Source organism: Nannospalax galili, unplaced genomic scaffold (genome assembly GCF_000622305.1).
Source record: "Nannospalax galili isolate Female #2095 unplaced genomic scaffold, S.galili_v1.0 scaffold1436, whole genome shotgun sequence".
NCBI lineage: Eukaryota > Metazoa > Chordata > Mammalia > Rodentia > Spalacidae > Nannospalax > Nannospalax galili.
The window spans coordinates 89894-109684 of record NW_008338997.1 but is presented as its reverse complement, the minus strand read 5'-3'; the positions used below and the strand labels follow the sequence as shown (position 1 = coordinate 109684).

General features: G+C 48.3%; 1 protein-coding gene across 5 annotated transcripts in view; it reads right to left on the bottom strand.

Annotated features, from left to right (window-relative positions):
• Positions 1-19261, bottom strand: part of Smarca4 (SWI/SNF related, matrix associated, actin dependent regulator of chromatin, subfamily a, member 4) — a 95661-nt gene extending 76400 nt beyond the window's left edge. For 2 of the 5 annotated variants that reach the window (XM_008833551.3, XM_017798287.2), the window contains exon 1: positions 19047-19261. The gene's annotated coding sequence lies outside the window, so the exon portion shown is untranslated. The remainder of the gene's footprint in view (positions 1-19046) is intronic. The other 3 variants (XM_008833554.2, XM_008833555.2, XM_008833552.2) reach the window with 3 other exon arrangements.
• Positions 19262-19791: the final 530 nt, after the last annotated feature.

The following is a 19791-nucleotide window of genomic DNA, read 5'->3' as shown; positions in this document are numbered from 1 at the left end:
TTTTGGTTGACTAAGGTTAATAGGAAGAGATGAGGAAGGGAAATGGGAAGTAACTGCCAATGAGTAGAGAGTTTCTTTGAGGGACGATGAAAATGTTTTGAATGAATATTGTGATAGTCATACAGCTATAAATATATGAAAGCTATTGGCTTAATCAGGTATGGTTGTGCATGCCTGTAGTACCATTAGTTCCAGCATTTGGGAGACAGAGGCAGGTGGATCTCCTGTAGTTTGAGGACAGCCTGGTTGGTCTACATAGCAAGCCTTGGGCCAGCCAGGGCTACATAGGGAGACCCTGTCTCAAAAAAAAAAAAAAAAATGACCCAAATAAATAAATAAAATTTTTAAAAATTAAAAAAATAAAAATGTAGACAGCCAAGTAAGGAAGATACCCAATGTTGACTTCTGGCCTCCGTACATACACACAAATGATCATGTACACACATGCCTGAGTGCACACTCACACAAATAAATGAATAAATGTAATAAAATTTTTAAAAAATAGAGCTGGGTGTGGTGGCACACGCCTTTAATCCCAGCACTCGGGAGGCAGAGGAAGGCGGATCTCTGTGAGTTCAAGGCCAGCCTGATCTACATAGTGAGTTCCAGGACAGCTGGGGCTACAGGGAGACCCTGTCTCAAAAAGACCCTCCTCCCCCGTAAAAAAAAGTGAGGAACTGGAGCTGGAGAGGTGGCCTAGCTGTTAAAAGGGCTGGCTGATCTTGCAGAGGCCTCCAGTTTGGTTCCCAGCACCAATGTGGTGGTTAAGAACCATCTGTAACTCTAGCTCCAGGGGATACGATGCCTTCTTCTGGCCTCTGCAGGTATTACATGATATGGGTGCTCTTACATATTATGCAGACAAAACAGCCATACAAATAATTTTTAAATTTTATTATTTTTATTTTATGTATGCATGTACTGCCTGCATATACGTAAGTGTACCCATGTTGTGCAATGCCAGCGGAGGTCAGAAGAGGCTGGTCAGATCCCCTGGGACTGGAGTTATGGACAGTTGTTAGCTGCCATGTGGGTGCTGGGATTCGAACCCAGGTCTCCTGCAAGAACCACCAGTATTCTTAACCACTGAGCTATCCAGCCCCACAAATAATTTTTTTAACTGAGAAATTAGGGCCAGGCATGGTGGCACCCCTTCAATCTCAGCACTTGGGAGACAGAGGATCTCTGTGAGAATGAAGTAAGTGCCAGGCCAGTTGGGGGCCACATAAGTGAGACTGTCTCAAAATAACAAAAAACAAAAACTGATTAATTACTTTTTTAAAATTTGTTATTTTTATCTTATGTGTATGTGTGTATTGCCTGCATGTAGGTAAGTGCACCCATGTCGTGCAATGTGGAGGACAGAAGAGGCTGTCGGATCCCCTGGGACTGGAGTTACAGACAGTTGTTAGCTGCCATGTGGATGCTGTGATTCGAACCCAGGTCTTCTGCAAGAACAACCAGTGTTCTTAACTGCTGAGCCATCTCTCTAACCCTAACCATTCAAAACACTAACGGCAGCAACTCTACAGACTGAGACATGCCCTGAAATACAGTTCCCTTTCATGTAACCCCTTTCCTGATGTTGGAGTAATGAATGGTATTCTCACTGCTGACACTTGGACAAACACAAAAGGAATAGAGAAACTTAAAGCCACTCATGAGCCCATTGAGTCGGAGGCGGAGGCGAAGTACCACTGCCGGCCTGACTTTTCCTTCCTTCCTTTGGGAGAAAGCAGCACAACTTAGGCAAAGGAGTCAGATGCAAGAGCAGGAGGTGGTGGCACAGTCTGTCATCTCAGCACTTCCCAGGGCTGAGACGTTCCTGGGGGCACACAGGCCCACCAGGGCAGCTGACTCCAATGTACCCTTCAAAGACAGCTCTGCAACTTCAGTGGGACTCAGACAAGCCTTCCTTTAGGTTGTCCCAGCCTCAGTCAGTCAGTCCCTCCCCCAGGAGAATTTCTCAGCACATAGTAAGCCAGCTTTCCTATAGATGATCATCTTGTAGCTGATCTTACTACTGAAGTCTTCTGTGGCACTCCTGCAAATCGACATACCTACATTGTCCCAGTTTCTGGCTTCCATCACCTTTTCTGTTTTGGAATGCTCTCGCTGCCCCTAAACTTGCCTGGGTTCTTAGGGGTCTATGGAGAACTTCTGTGTGGGTAGGGCTAGGGCTGGGTGTGGCTCAGTGAGTAGCACTGGCATCATGTGCAAGGTCCTGGCTTTCATGGCTAATCGGAGAAACAGCAAAGCAGGAACCAGTGGCTGGCCCTCCAGCCTGTCATGGAAAGAGATAGGTGTGGAGTACCCCATCCTCCAGCTACTGGGGAGGCTAAAGCTGGAAAACCAAAAGAAATCTGGGTGACATTCAAGCCTGTCTAAAAGCAAAACAAAAAAGTACTTAAAGAAAGACCCTAGAACTTACAAACCCAAAGATGCACCTGAAGCCAGCATGCCTTCTATGGGTACCCCAATTTACAAGACAGCAAGAGGAGGCGTGCAGGAAGAACTGAGACAAACCTTCAGGGCACACCCAAGACCTGTTCACAATCCCTTCCCACAACTACACACCCAATCATCAGCTCACTGCATCTGAGAGTGAGCCATCTGGCTGTAGGCTCCACCTCCCTCTGTTCCAGGCAACGCCTGGGCTTCAGCAACACCAGTCACTGAACCTGAGCTGCCTTAGGTGCCAGCAGGTTGGACAGGCAGATGTAAAACCGCCTTTTGGAGTTTTCTTCCTTCCTGCCAGTTCTCCCTTTCTCTTTCTTCATGTTTCCTTGTCTACAAGGAGGATGAACCTGTCATTAGTCACACTCTAACCTGAGCCCTGAGCACCTAGTCATAGCAGTGACAGGGGGAGGACACTGTGTCCTCAGGGCTCCCTGCTGTCCCACTGTCCCTTGCATAAGGTGGGAAGACAGCAGCAGAGCCACACTTTATAAATCCTTTTCTCCCATCTGAAGTTTGTTCTGAGACCGGCAAGCTGAACTGGCACCAGGAGAGTCACTGTCTCCCCAGCTGAGGGGGAGACCCTGAAATCAGAGCTGCCCCACACACAGGCAGTTTTCACTGGGCACTAGAACTTCTTCCCATCAAACCACCTGATGCTCTGGGGGCCTCCAGACCACTAACTTCATTAGTACTATACACAGATCACGAAACATGCTGCCTAGAGACAGGTTTCTGTGGGCACTGGGAATATGAGAACACTCACCTTGTATGCAAGGAAGCCCTGGATTTAATCCCTAATGCTACCAAAACATGCATGCATGTGTGGTCACAGGTACACACACACACACACACACACACGCACGCACGCACGCGCACGCACAAAACCACTGAGCTAGATATGGCAGCACACACCTGAGGAGGTGAAAAAAGGAGGATCAGGAGTTCAAAGTCACTGTCTATTACACAGTGAGTTCAAGGTCAGCCTGAGCTACGTGAGACTCTGCCTTTCACCAAAAAAAAAAAAAAAAAAAAAACAACTTTGTTTTTCAAATATTTGGTATGACATGTGTATGTGGGCATTCATGCCACAGTGTGCATGTGGAAGTTGAGGCCTACTTGAGCAACCAGTTCTCTCTTTCCATAGTGTGGTCCTGAGATCAAACAGGTTTTGAGGAAGGTTTCTTAAGAGCCATCACTGGCCTCATTTTGGTTTTTGAGACAGAACTCTAGATTCTGCTGCCCCAACTCCCCATTGCTGAGATTAGAGCTGTGCCCCACACCCAGCTTAACATCAGCTTCAGGGAGTGTCACAAAAGGCTCTTGAAAATGTCATCTCAGGGCTGAAGAGAAGATTCAGTAATTAAGAGTTAAGAGTGCTCGCTGCGCTTCCAGATAACCCAAGTTCAGTTCCCAGCACCCACATAAGATGGCTCACAAACCCCTACAGTTCCAGGGGATCCGATACTCTCTGAGGGCACTACATGCATGTTCGCACACACAAACACACACACAAAATGGCACTTGTTCCTCAAGCTGCTGCCTCTGAGGATCAAAGCTTGGCTCTGTAGCCTCAGTTTCAGCTGGAAGAGACGTTTGGCTTTGATCACTTTTACTGACTTAGAGCACAAATGAGGGAGAAGGCAGCTGGCTACAGATATACAATGTGAAGAGTCTGCAACCACACTGAACACTGTGACCTTCCAGAGGTGCCCCCAGGCCCTGCTAGGGGAAGCTCTGTGAGAGTACCACAATAGGTTAGTTTGTGGATTAGATTGCTTGCTACTGAACTTCAGAGAGCAGGCAGGATCCCCTACACATCATCATCTCCTGACCTTGCTTTGAGCATTCCTGCAACCTTCACACTGGTGCATTCTAGTTCCCATACACATGACACTGCCAACTTTGGGCCCACATGAATACTATCACTGTAAGCAGGTCTGAGAGACAAAGGCCCTCACTTCCCCAGGAGGGGAACAAGTGCTCTGGTAGATACCAGGTCTCCAAACGTGATTGACCATCTGTATAAACTTGTACAGCATACGTGCAGTAGGCGAACACTCCAGCTGCCCCACATCTGGCACCAGCACTGGCTACTGCCAGGCTCTGGTGGGTAATTGTAGCTCATGCTTTCCATTTGCATTTCCCTGGTGACTAATGACAGGCACCTCTTTGATGACTCGCCAGCTCCCTCCCCACTGCATCAAGTGTCTAACCTGCTTGGTTTCATAGGCGATACTGGTTGTAACCACCTTCTCTCTACCCTCCCTTTTCGGCAGTTGTAATGGAGTCTTCCCATGAAGGCCTTAATTTGGAGGTGACCACTTTCTCAAGTTGTTTTCTCTATGTCTTTGGAGTCCTTGCTAAGATATCTTGGACTGGGGAATGCAGCTTAGTAGTAGAGTACTGGCTCAGTTGGACAAGGTCCTGGGTCCCAGCATCAAGAAATCTTTCTCTACTCAAGGCCATGAAGATTGAAGGGAGAGATACTTTATGAAATTTTTAATTTTTTAAATTTTTTTTTTTTGAGACAGGGTTTCCCTGTAGCCCAGCTCACTATGTAGACCAGGCTGGCCTTGAACTTATAGAAATCCGCCTGCATCTAGGATTAGAGGTGTGAGCCACCATACTCGGCTTCTTTTTTATTTATGTGTATGTATATTCACATGCCCACAGAAGCCAGAGGAGGATGCTAGATCCCCAGAAGCCAGAGTTACAGGTGGTTGTGAGCTGCCTGATACAGGTGCTGGGAACAGAACCCAGGTCCTTTAGAAGAGCAGCAAGCACTCTTAACCAGAGCCATCTCTCCAGTCATGGGAAAAGATACTTTAGATCATATGACAGACATCTCCATGAGAAATGACAGGAAAGGCTGATCCAGCCAGAGAGGGGAATCGAGGACTCAGGCCACCTGCGATGACCACTGGGATTCATCCCTGAATATCACCCAACTCTAGCAGAGACCAGCTACCAGTGCCGCCTCTGACTGAGGGCCAAGACTCCTTCCAGGGCCAAGGGCACAAGGGAACTCCAACTGTGCAGCCAAGGCTCTCAGTGTGAGCCCTGCACCAGGGCTGCTGCTCACTCTGTTGCTACCCTCTGGCACTGAGACCAAGGACAGAGACCAGGGCTCCCTCAGGGTGATGGGCAACTTCAAAGGAGCAGGTCCCTGCCAACTGACAGGCAAGAGTGCCTAGTACATGGTTCTGGCTGAAATCCAGGCCCCTGTGTATACTAAGCAGGCACTTCTGGAGACATCACAGGACTGAGTTCCCAGTGCCCACTGAGTTCCTTTCTCCACACACAAGAAATGAGCCCAGGCAAGAGCTGCTATGAATATCCTCTTCCTCCTTCATCACTCTCTCAGATCCAGTGTCCTTAGCCTCACACTAACCATTCTTAAGGGTGGGCTCCCTAAGAGCAGAGGGAAGAGGCTACATGTATCTCCCAAGAATCCCATGCTGGAACCTCAACTCCAAAACAGTGCTGTAAAGTGGGAACTGAGAGGACTGCTGGGTGTCCTGAGAAGGCTGGGTACAGAAGCACATATGTGCCATGTAACTTCTGTGTCACGGCACGATGCGGCAGGGCAGATGTCGGCAGATGCTGAGGCCAGGGGCTGCAGCCTTCAACTTTTCCATCCACTGAAGTTCTTGTTTTCATACACTACCCCACCTGTGGCATTCTGTTATGGTAATAGAAAGTGGACTCTGGAAGAAGCTGCCCTCTGCCCAGCCCTCTGCCCACAATAATCACACAAAAGGAAAGAGAAGACGGACTAGTACACCTTGGCGGCCCCGCACACCCTGGGCTTCCAGGAGAGCCCAGACTGCAACAGAGATGAGATGGAGAGGGTGGAGACCACTATACACACCTCCTTCCCCACTGCAAACAGCCCTATCTTTCCACACAGAACACTGGGTTTTTCAGCAAATTTCTCGGGTCCCCAATGTCACTCCTCCAGCTGCTGGACTTGGAGTAGCTTCGGCCTGGCCCCCCGAGAGCACTGAACTTTCCACAAGTGAGAGATGTCCAAGACAGAACAACTAGTACTAACTTGTGTCAGACATTGGCTGGACCCAGGGTCAGCTGTCTGGAGTCCCAGGAGGAGGGAGCAGTGCCTGGGAATGGCCCATAGCCAGAAGGCATGTGACAGGAAGTAAAAGTACTCAGTAGCAAGTCGCCACTAGAGAAGTACAAGTGGTCAACGAGATGTCCAAGAGGCCACAAGATAGAATCTTGTTCCAAGGCTACATGGCAAAGTGCTTGACTGCACAGTGTCAGAGCCCACACCCCACCCATAGAGGTGTTCAACCTGGAAACAGGAGAAAGAATGATAGAGTGAGAGTGACAGACTTGGCCTCCTAACTGTCCCTCAATTGACATGGAAAATGAAAATGTGGTACATCTACACAATGGAGTTCTACTCGGTGGTAGACAAAATCGTGAAATGCGCAGGTAAATGGAAGTAGAAACTGTTTGCCACAGACAGAGTCTAGTACAGCACCTAAGACTCATGGAACATAGTGGAACAAGGGGTAGAGAGAATACTAATGTATTTCTCAACTCTCATCAGCAAAGCTTCCTCATACAACAGAGGATGATGAACACAGAAGGCCACAACTGGCCAATGTGCATGTCCGTGGATAGGACTCATACATTCAATCTCACTCATCCAGGGCCGGAAGAGGGGACAGAAAGAATAAGAGCCAGGGGTGGAGGATGACAGTAAGGAAACAGAATCTTATAGGCTCCCAGGAATTTGCAGCAATGGTGACAGCATGCACAAGACCCATGCAAACTCAATCAGATAAAAACCAGCATAGAACTAGGCAAATAGGCAGAAGGCCCCAACCTTAGCCAAGGAACTACAGACAGCTGAACACAGGTGAGCGAGAGTTGATTTTCTTTAAGGGAGTGATACTAGACAGGCTGAGCAGGCTCCAGTGGATGTAGTCACAGAGAGTCAGCTGGGTATGCAAACTTGATAGGCTTCAACATGTAAGAGAGAATGTGTGAAATCCTGTGAGTAGGCTATGGGAGGTGCAGAGAGAAGAGGTCTAAATATGATTAAAATGTATTATTTGACATCCACCAAAAGTCAGTAAAAAACATACACTGGAAAAAAATATTAAAAACTATGAAAAAAAAAAAAAGAATGCTAGAGCTTCACCCAAGAATCGAGAACCTGGTGGGATATAACAAGGTAGTGGGTACTCATTCCAGCCAACTTCACTAATAAAAATAATGCAGGCGTTTCGGGATATGGTTCAGTGGGTAAAGCACTTGCTATGCAAGAATGAAGACTGAGATCCACCCCCAGAACCCAGGTAAATGCTGGTTGGGTGTGCCCACCTGTAATCTCAGAGCTCAGGAAGAGACAAGGGATCTGATAGGAAGCTGGTCAGAGAGACTAAAAGACTCTGAGTTCAAGTGAGACACCCTGCATCAATATACAAGGTGGTCAGCAATCAAGGAAGACCCATCCCCCAATGTCAACCTGGGGCCTCCACACACATGTGAGCACACAAACATTCCTACACACATGTAAACACATGTACACAAACGCATACACACCTCAAAATAAAGGCCAAGCTAGGTATAGGAGTGCACGCCTTTAGTCCCAGCACTCAAGAAGCAGAGACAGGCGGACCTCTGTGAGTTCAAGGCCAGCCTAGTATCCATAGTGATTCCAGGCCAGCTGGGACTAAAGTGAGACCCTGTCTCAAAAATGGGATTGGGGGGGGCTATGAAAGACCACACACTACATGGTCAGCAGGTTTGAGGGCTCTTTGCTCAGTTCACCAACCCATTTCCATTCTAACAAATGTTTTTTTCCCTTATTTTGATATTTTATTTATTTGTGGGGCCCCAGCACCCACATGGTGGCTAACAACCATCCATAACTCCAGTTCCATGGGATCTGACACCCTCTTCTGACTCTGCAGGCACTGCATGCGTGTGGTACACTTACATACATGCAGGCACACAATATAAAATAAAAATTAAAAGCTGGGTGTGGTGTTGCACACCTTTAGTCCCAGGACTAAGGAGGCAGAGGCAGACAGATCTTTGTGAAATCAAGGTCAGCCTGGTCTACATAGTTCCAAGCCAGCTGAGCTGTAAGGAGACCCTATCTCAAAAAAGTCCAAAAATTTAAAATAAATCAAAAAAAATTTTAAGAAGCACCACAAGCACCTGTAACTTGAGCACTAGGAGATCAGATGTCTTATTCTAGGTTCTATAGGCACACATGCATAGACACACAGACAGACACAAATGAAGTAAGCCAGGTGTGGTGGTGCCTGCCTTTAAACCCAGCACTTAGGAGGCAGAGGCAGGCAGACCTTGGAGAGTTCAAGGCCACGTGCTCTGTATGGTGAGTTTCAGGCCAGGTGGGATTACCCTCTCTCACAAAGACCAAAAAAAAAAAAGAAAGACTTAAATTTTGAGTTGGTTTTTGTGTTTTTAAGACTGTAGCTGCAGGTGGTCTGGAACCCACTATGTAGACCAGGTTGGCCTCAAACAAGAGATCTGCCTTAAAGGGATGGACCATAACATCCAGCTAAATAATTAAAATTTTAATTTTTTTTTTTTTGAGACAGGGTCTCCTTGTAGACCCAGGTGACCTGGAACTCACTATGTAGACCAGGCTGCCTCTGCCTCCTGAGTGCTGGGATTAAAGGCATTGAGCCACCACGTCTGGCATAATTTTTTTTTTTTTTTTTGGGTCTTTTTGACACAGAGTCTCCCGGTAGCCCCAGCTGTCCTGGAACTCACTATGGAGATGGAGACCAGACTAGCCTTGAACTCACAGAGATCCACCTGCCTCTGTCTCCCGACTGCTGGGATTAAGTGTGCACCACCACACTCCAACTTCATAATTTTTTTTTTAAAGGCCCACAGTTGCCTCCAAGAGGCCGTGAAACCTGTCTGAATAACCTGCCTGCTGGAACAGTTCCTTCCCCCTGCCTGGCAATCAGTACCCTGCTTCCAGTTCCACCCTACAACACCTCTATTTGCCTTTGGGGATACTTGTCCTCAGTAGATACAATGATGGTGGCAGGGGCCTCAGGGAGACGACAGTGGGGTCAGAAGAGCTTCACTCACGTCAGCCTCATCTGTACTTGCCAAAGAGAGCTCTCCCCATCTGACTTAGGGTGTGGGAAACTCTCCTGAGAACCCCAAAATGACTCATGAGGTACATTCTCCGAGGTCACTATGCTCCTCCAAAGCCCCCTGCTGGGTCACACTTTCCCTGGGCTGGCATTCTGTAGCAAATCCTGCCCTATATTACCAGGGATTTCATTCCAGAACCTAGAAGAGCCTATCAGGATGGCGGATTAGTTTCTACCACTGAGCTAAATCCCTAACCCAGTCAGGGAGATCTCTGAATCCACCAGCAAGGGGGGGGGGGGGCGGTGGATACAAGGCAGAGCTCCAGAGCTTCTCAATTTACCGGATGCGCATTGCTCCACCAGACTTGACTACAAAGTGGAGTCAAACGCAACGCCCACTCCCCACATCAGCAGCAACTCAGCAGCCTGTCCTGTCCCTTGATCCTGGGCAACATGTAAGGCAGCTAGCCTGCCTCTTGGCTAGTCCAGCACCACAACACCTCCCACTAGGTCTCTGATGTTGCCTGCTGTATACACAAGGAAGGTGGGAAGAAGTCCCAACACAATGGCACACAAAACTGTGAGTGACAGGAATAGCAGAAGGGCACCTGCAATATCACTCAGTCTTCCCACCTGGAGGATGTGACTGGAGGTGGATAGGGCACTGGCTGCCATTAGCATCACACTAGGCCATCTAGAGCTAGATTCAACTCCCAGTGCACAGGAAGGCCACTGAGTCACTCTCCTGGGCCAGAGTGGGGAACATTAGATGCATCTGTCCCTAGTCCCTCACTGTCACAGGTGAGGCAAACTCTCATACAGCCACCTGCTTCCTGAGTCAGCAGGCCATAACAGGCTGGCAAAACAATTTGAAATTGACAAAAATCCATTTAATCCACCATTGTTTTTTATAAAAAAAAGAATGGGCCTAGTGTCCTATGTAGTCCTGGTTGATCTGGACCTTGCTACCAGTACACCAGGCTGAACTTAAACTCAGAGAGATCCGCCTGCCTCTGCCTTTGGAGTGCTGGGAGTAAAGGTGTGCCATACCATGACCAGCCAGACTTTGAACTTTTCTTTATGTGTCTGAGTGCTTTGCCTGCATGTATGTAAGTGCACCCATGTTGTGCAAAGGCTGAGGAGGCTGAAGAAGGCAATGGAACTAGAGTTACAGACGGTTGTTAGCTGCCATGTGTGTGTTGGAAACAACCCATGTCCTCTAAGAGCAGCGGTGTTCTTAACCACCGAACCATCTCTCCAGCAACCCCCACCCTCCAATTTTGACCTTCCTGGTCTACCTTCCTTCAGCACTTTGCTGAGATTACAAGCAAATGCTTGGGTTAACAGGAGTGCTACTATGCTAATTGATGGGTTACTGGGGATGGAACCCAAGACTTCATGTCAGGCAAGTACTCTACCCACTGAGCTACTGCCCCAGTCCCTTCATCACGTTTGACCGGTGACCACATGGGATAAAGTCACAGTGTTACCCAGGCATGGTAGTATATGCCTGTAATCCTGATACCCAGGAGGTGGAGGCAGGAGGATCAGGAATTGAAGGTTATCCTGGGTTATATGAGACCATCTCATAAAAACAAAAACCAAGAGGCTGAAGGGATGGCTCAGGGGTTAAGAGCATGCACTGCTCCTCCAGAAGACTAGAGTTTAATCCCTAGCATCCATGTCAGGCAGCTCACAACCACCTATAACTCCAGCTCCAAAGGATCCAACACTTCTGGCCTCTGAAGACACCTGCAACATACTCTCACACAAACACATAATTAAAAATAATAAAAATAACGCCGGGCATGGTGGCGCACGTCTTTAATTCCAGCACTAAGGAGGCAGAGGCAGGTGGATCTCTGTGAGTTCAAGGCCAGCCTGGTCTACATAGTGAGTTCCAGGCCAGCTAAGGCTATTGGGAGACCCTGTCTCAAAACAAAACAAAACAAAATAAAATAAAAAAATAAAAATAAGAGCCGGGCGTGGTGGTGCATGCCTTTAGTCCCAGCACTTGGGAGTCAGAGGTAGGCAGATCTGAGTTCAAGGCCAGCCTGGTCTACAAAGCAAGTTCCAGGGCAGCTGGGGCTACAGGGAGACCATATCTCAAAAAGACCCCACCCCCAAAAAAATAAATAAATAAAAATAGGAGCTGGAGAGCTGACTCAGCAGTTAATATCACTGGCTGCTCTCACAGAGAACTGGGGTTTGGTACAGTTCCCAGCAACTATCCATAACTCCAGTTCCAGAGGGAATATGATACCATCTTCTGGCCTCCATGGGCACATACATGGTATACTTACATACATGCAGGCAAAATATTCATATACATAAAAATTTTTAAAGATTTAAAGACTTTTGGGGCTAGAGAGACGGCTCAGCGGTTAAGAGCACTAACTGCTCTTCCAGAGGACCTGGGTTCGATTCTCAGCACCCACATGGCAGCTATGAACCATCCTTAACTCCAGTTCCAGGGGAATCCAATGTCCTGTTCTGACAGTGGTGCACTCACATACATGCAGGCAATACACTCATAAACATAACATAAAAATAATAAAATATTTAAAGAAAAAGATTTAAAGACTTTTAAAAAGCCATGTTATTCTCTATGACAAGTGTCTGCATATTCCTATGTCACCTAAGTAAGGTACGTCTAAAGAGAAAGCTCTAGAAAGCAGTTTAGGGTGCCATGGTCGGGAAGGGGTGAGGGATGGTCTGTGTGTTCACACCTACAAAAAGCACCTTCCTAGTAGGAATCAGCGCACCCTTCCTTTCACGCTGCTCTGGGCAAAGCCAGCTCCAGGGGTGCTTCCCTCAAGGGTATCCCACCCCACAAAGCTGAAGCCAGGGCTCACACCTACCAACTCCATATCAGAAAATTCATAGCAGCAGCATGTGGCTACAGAGAAAACACCAAAAATCACCGTCACCTTAATGAGCTGGGCACTTCCTCAGGATGACATCACTATGAGGCAGCAAGTATACCAAGGCTGCCTCAATCTTGACTGGCAGTCGCTCACCATCATCCTCCATCCCAGTTCAATACTGTCATTCCTCTCATCACTTATACACAAGCAACCTGTGTGTGGCTGGCAACTGAATCCAGGACCTCCTACATGCTAAGACAGCACTCTACCACTGAGCTACATACACAGCCCCTAATTCTTGACTTAAAAAACAAAATTAGACGGGTATAGTGGTGCACGCCTTTAATCCCAGTACTCGAGAGGCAGAGGCAGGTGGATCTTTGTGAGTTCAAGGCCAGCCTGGTCTACATAGTGAGTTCCAGGACAGTTGGGGCTACATAAAAAAAAAAAAAAAAAAAAAAAAAAAAAAAAAAAAAAAAAAAAAAAGGTGGGGGGGTGCTGGAGAGACAGCTCAGCAGTTAAGAACACTGGTTGTTCTTGCAGAAGACCCGGGTTCAAATCCCAGCACCCACATGGCAGCTGACAACTGTCTGTAACTCCAGTCCCAGGGGATCTGACAGCCTCTTGTGACCTCCTCGGGCATTGTATGACACAGGTGCAGGCAATACATGCATACACATAAAGTAAAAATAATAAAAGTTTTTTAAAAAATTAACAAACTGACAAAAATCCCTTCAGGTGTCTGCCAAATGTCTCTCAATGCTACAACTTATAAGTACAGAGAATAAAAAACCAACGCTTGAGGGGCGTTGCCCAGGCCTGTTATGCCAGTACTCAAGAAGCTGGAGTAGGAAGAGTGCCATGAGTTTGAGGCCAGCCCAGAACACATAGCAAAACCCATCTAAAACAAGAAAGTTCAGGGTCGTCTCCAACTACATAGCAAGTTTCTGACCAACACAGGTTACAGGAGACCCTGTCTCAAAAACAAATAAACAGGGGGCCAGGTTGTGATGGTATATGCCTTTAATCCCAGTACCAGGGAGGCAGAGGCATGTGGATCTCTGTGAAACAGAGGCCAGCTTGGTCTACATATCAAGTTCTAGGTTAACCAGGGAATCCCTGTCTAAAATAATTAGACAGAGAAAGGCTATTGAGACAGCTCAGTGAGTATAAGTAAAGCCTAAGTTCAAGCCTCTGAACCCATGTGGCGGAGAAAGAACCAACTCCTTCAAGTTGTCCTCTGATCTCCTAACATGCACATCTATGCATGCTCTTCATAGTGAGCTCAAGCTCAAGGCCAGGGAGGGCTAAATGAGATAAAGGAAGGAAAGAGGGAGGGAGGGTGGGAGAGAGGGAGGGGAAGGCAGACAGGCAGGCAATATCATTCTGTGTGATGGCGCATGCATTTAATATCAGAGATCTCTGATCTCTGTGAGTTTAGGGTCCGCCTGGTCTATCCAATGAGCCTCCAGTTCTCGGCAATCCTCCTGCCTCAGCTTCTGAAATGCTGGGTTGTGACTGTGGGCCACTACAGCTGGCTTGATGAATGGGGAATGAGTAGCCATGTCACTTTTGTGCTATTCCCAACAGCACCACTGACAATTGGTTCTATTACTATGAATGGGTCTGTCTGTGCCATGCCAGTCCCAATGACTGGAACCAAAAACAGCTGGCAAAGCTCAGGCCTCACTACATGCCAGGCATTGTCACCCTCATTCCTCTGAATGGCAAAGCCAGGAGCCAATCCAGGTGCTACCTCCAGAGCCCTGGGTGAGGATGAGCCTGCTGGACATTATTGGCTTGGTTGAGAGATGGTCTCACCCACTGCCCACCAAGAACACACATTCCCTCCTGACTTCCCACACCCCATAAAGGCTAAGACATCAACTTGGTCTAGGACTGCATCTCCCAATGTCTTGAGGGGCACCAAGAGTAGCAAAGGTATGCAAATAGTCTGCAGGTGAACATAGTATATTCACATGAACACACACACACACACACACACACACACACACACACGAGAAATTAAATAGGTGATGCAGTTCTTGTCATCTCAGTCTTTGATAGGCTGAGGCAGGAGGATCAAGAGTTTGAGGCATAGAGGCTAGAGAGCTGGCTCAGTGGTTAAGAGCACTGGCTGCTCTTGCAGAGGACCTGGATTCAATTCCCAGCACCCACAAGGTGGCTAACAAACATCTATAACTACAGTTCTGGGGATCCTAATGCCCTCTGTTGGACTCTGAGGACATTGCAAGCAGGTGGTGCACCTACATACAGGTTAAGTTCCCAGCACCCACATGGCAGCTAACAACTGCCTGTTAACTCCAGTTCCAGGGAACCCAATGCCCTCTCTGGTCTCCGTGGGCATTACATGCAGGCATGCACTTACATACATTCAGGCAAAACATTCAGAGACACAAAATAAAAACAAATCTTAAAAAAAAAAAAAAAACTGATCCCCTAGGGCTGGAAAGATTGCTCAGCAGTTAAGAACACTGGTTGTTCTTGCAGAAGACCTGGGTTCGAATCCCAGCACCTACATGGCAGCTAACAACTGTCCGTTAACTCCAGTTCCAGGGGATCCAACAGCCTCTTCTGTCCCTTGCGGGCACTGCATGACGTGGGTGCACTTACCTACATGCAGGCAATACACACATACACATAAAAGAAAAATAATGAAAAATAATAATTACAGCTGGGCATGGTGGCGCAAGCCTTTAATCCCAGAGGCAGGCAGATCTCTGTGAGTTCCCAGAGGCAGGTGGATCTCTGTGAGTTCAAGGCCAGCCTGGTCTACACAGTGAGTTCCAGGACAGCTGGGGCTATAGGGAGACCCTGTCTGACCAGAAAATAATAAATAAATAAATAAATAAAGAGTTCAGGATGGCAAGATGGCTCAGCTGGTGAAGGCACTTGCTGTAGAAGCCTAGCAACCTGAATCCCATCCCCGGAACCCACATTAAGGTGGAAAGAGAAAACAAGCTCCACAAGGCTGTCTTCTGGCCTCCACACTGTGCCACATGCACACTGGAGCACACATATCATACACATACTATGGTAAAAATATAGTTTTTAAGTTTGGGATAGTCTGGGGAGTGTAGTGAGACCCCACCCCAAATTACAATGCAAGCGGGCAGGAGGTTTGGCCTGGTGGCAAAGCACTTGCCTATCATGTGTAAGTTTTGGATCCAGTCCCCGGCACCACAATAAAATAAAATAAAACTATATTAATTCTACCAAATAGAGCGCCCAAAAATACCACTTAGTAAACAACCCTATGCCATCGCATTCACCTATCACCAGGTGCAGTAGCGACCTACTCACACCTGTTTCATTTGAGGTCAAACAAGGACTTAGTGAGCTAGGTACAAATGAAAGACATCTGACTGAACAACTAGCACCTCTGAGGCCAGTGAGATGGCTCAGTGGGTAACGGGGCTTGTTGCCAAGGCTGATGACTTGAGTTCAGTCACCAGGACCTGCATGGTGGAAAGAGAACCAACTCCTGAAAGTTGTCCTTTGACCTCCACATGCACAGCCCACACAAATGAGTAAAGTATAAAAAAGTAGGGGGCTGGAGAGATGGCTCAGCTGTTAAGAGCTGTTCTTGCACAGGACCCAGGTTTGATTCCCAACACCCACATGGTGGCTAACAACCATCTGTAACTGCAGTTCCAGAGAATCTGATGCCCTTCTCTGACCGCCACAGATATCGCACAACACAAGTGTACTTACACACATGCAAGCAATACACTAATGCACATAAAAATATTAATAAAGTAAAATAAAGAGACTTAGCAATTTTTGCCCCTACTCTAAACAAAGCATATCCCCAGACTTTTTGGAAGCAGCAACAACTGGAGCTTGGGAAACAATGGCCTTTAGAAAGTTTGAAGACCAACAGCAGCAACCAACATTTCTCAGAATCCTGTGCTAAGAACCTCACACCTATGTCTGATCCTGAGGATCCTCCTCTTTTGTTTCACAATCATCTGCTAACAACTCAGTCCTTCACACCATGCACACACCCTGGCTTTGATGGCAATGGGTGAAACAACCACAGTGGGAACAGGTGAAGACAATGTGCCAGTGTCACAAAGGCAAACAGTAATTGACCCAAGTTGACCAGGGAAAACTAAAATATAAACCTGGGCCTGGGGGTGAGGCTCAACAGCAGAAGGCTTGCCTAGCATAGGAAAAGGGCTAGGCTCCATCCCCAGCATATGAGGGGCAGGGACACATCTGTTTTTGGTTTTGAGGGAAAGCTCCTCCTGTCTGCCACTGCTCCCCTGTACCCCCACTGTGTCCTTCTCACTGGGCAGGTTGTGAGGATTACATGGCAGGCCAAGGAGTTGGGGAGATAGCTCATGTCTAGCATGCACAAGGCCCTGAGTTCCATGCCCAGCATCACCCAAAACAAACCATGCTCACATTCGTAACAATAAAAAGTAATAATAAAGCTGGGGCTATGGTTCACTGGTAGAACATCTGCCTGGCAGGTACACAAAGTGGAGTTTGATCCCAGCACCACATACACACATACACAATGAAAAAAATACACTTAGGGACAGGAGAGATGGCTCAGTGGGTAAGGACACTCACCATGAACCCTGACCTGAGTTTGATCCCAGGGACCCACATGGTGGAAGGGGAGAAGCAGTTCTCAAGAGCTGTCCTCCTCTGACCTCCTCAAATAAATGTAAACAAATTAAAAAAAAAGCCTAACATAGTATTGCTCGCCCTTAATCCCAGCACTCTGGGATTAAGGCCAAGGCAGGTGGATCTCTTGTTGAGCTCGAGGCTAGCTGGGGCTACAGGGAGACCCTGCATTAAAACAAACAGCCAAATAATATACTTGTCAGCAGAGAAGAGGTGTTGCCACATTTACAGCCTGTTTAAGTAGACATACAAGTTTTAATCCCATCACTCTGGAGGCAGAGGCAGGAGGATCTCTGTGAGTTCAGGCCACCCTGGTCTACAGAGCAAGTCCTGGCCAGCTGCTGCTACAGGGAGACCCTATCTCAAGACACACACACACACACACACAGTCTCAAAAATCACAATAATACAGGCTGGGGAAGTGGCTCAAAAATTAAGAGCACTGGCTGCTCTTGCAGAGGACCAGGGTTCAGTTCCTAGCACCCATGTGGCAGCTAGCAACTGTCCTTAACTCCAGTTCCAGAGGATTCAAACCCTCCTCTGGCTTCCACGAGCACTGCATGGTGCACTTACATACACGCAGGCAGGCACTCATAAAATAAAAATAAGTCTTCCTTCAAAAAAATTGCAATAATAGCTAGGCGTGGTGGCACACACCTTTAATCTCAGCACTCAGGAGATAGAGGCAGAATCAGTTCTAGGCCCGCCAGGGCTACGATGAGACCTCGTCTCACACATAAAAATAATAATATTTTTTAAAAAGGAAAAAAAATCGCAATAATAATAATGTAGTAATCATTTAACCAGCTTTTCCCAACCCCATTTGTGAAATGACTTCTTTTTTTCTTTTCTTTTTTTTGGTCTTTTTGAGACAGGGTCTCCCTGTAGCCCCAGCTGTCCTGGAACTCACTATGTAGACCACGCTAGCCTTGAACTCACAGAGATCTGTCTGCCTCTGCCTCCCCAGTGCTGGGATTAAAGGCGCGTGCCACCACGCCCAGACGAAATCATTTCTTTTAACAGAGAAGAAAATTAAGAGGTTCAGAGACATGAAGTCACTTTGCCTAAAGTCACACTGCTAACCGACAGGTAGTGCAAGGCATCAAAGTTAAAGCCAGTCTGTCAATTCAAACTAAAAATTTGTTTCAAATTCCTATGAAATGCCTCTTTCTAGTCTTCCTTGAGTTTTTCACTTAAAGAGAAGAAAAGACTAACGTCTTCGGATAGGCATAAAACTTCGAGGTTTTAAAATAAAAGCTTTCATCTGGAAAATTGGGGAGAAAGAGAAAAACGCCTTCCATGCCTTTCCAGAGCAAACGGTACCCGTCTCCACTTTTTTAGACAAACATTTCAAAGTCACTACCTGCAAGGGACTGGGGGAATTATTTACCCTTCTTGAAAATCTGGAATAAGGACATTTAAAAAATAATAAAATAAACGTGCAATCTGGGGACCCAAAAGGTCTAACATCTGTATCTAAGCTATACTGGACACATTTGATGTACAACTGCGTTCCTAAGACTGGACTACTGCACATTAGGGTCGGACCCATTACAAACGAGGCCAGAAGAGCCCATGGCGCCTGACCATTGTTGGAAGCCGGGGTTCACACAGACGGTAAGGTGGGGAGGAGGGAGACTCGGGTCCCTAGATCACAAAATTGGGCGAGCTTTGTTTGGAGACCCACACGAGAACGCGCACGGCCTTCACGAGGCCTGATGCCGCCTGCTCCGCCAGTCCGGGGAGACTGGAAGCAGCCCAGGCCTCGCTGCACTGGCTTGGGCCGCGCGCGAGGTTTCTTGACCCTCGGAGGTTGCCGTATTCCGGCCCCACTCTGGGTGCCCGGCGGCCCCCTCCCCCTGGCCCGCTCGGCGCCTCTGCTTCATTCAAACCGTCCTCCCCAAGCCACGGCGCCTCACTTTTCCCCGGAACCTCCATTCCTTACCGGGAGGTCCCCGCGCCGTCGCCTTCCCGGCGCCGCCCCCAACCCTGTACTCGAGGTCAGGGACAGAGTAGGTGTCTCGCTTCTCAGGAAACAAAGAAGCCGACACCACCGCCGCCGCCGAAAGAGGGGGGAAAAATCCTAGCGCGCGTGCCCGCTCGGTCTCGGTCGCCCGCTCCCCCCCAGCACACACAACGCCAGCCGCGCGCCCGTCGCGCGCGCACCCGCTTCCCCTCCCCGCCCTGCCCAGTCCAACTTCTCCGGCTTCCGCCGCTTGCCCGTCCTCGTGTGCGCGCCTGCCCACCCTTCCGCTCCCTTTGCGCAAGCGCATGCGTTCTCTAGGCTCTCGGACTGAAAGTGTGCGGGGGCCCAGAAGCAGCCCAAGAGCCTGAAGCTCCACCCCTGTGGGTAGGTCCGGGTCGATCATGCGCATGCGTATGAATTACTCCGTCCTAGGCACGCATCGCGTCTTCTGGCCCCGGAGCGTGCGTAGAGAGGGCGCCACTGCGGCGGCCATGGGGAGTTGCGGGAGGGGGTTGGGTGGTCGTGGTGGTCCTCTCCTAGTGAGGAAAGCGAAGCCCTCGGAATCGGAAATAAATAGCACGTGCAGTGCACCGCCCGAGAGGCCCTCAGACGGTACTAGGACTGGACAGAGGCGAGCCTCGGAGCCTAGGGCGAGCCTGGGAAGCGCTTTGATCCTCCCGGCCGGCCTGGCCTGGCCTGTTCTGCAAGCCACGTTTCCGGCACA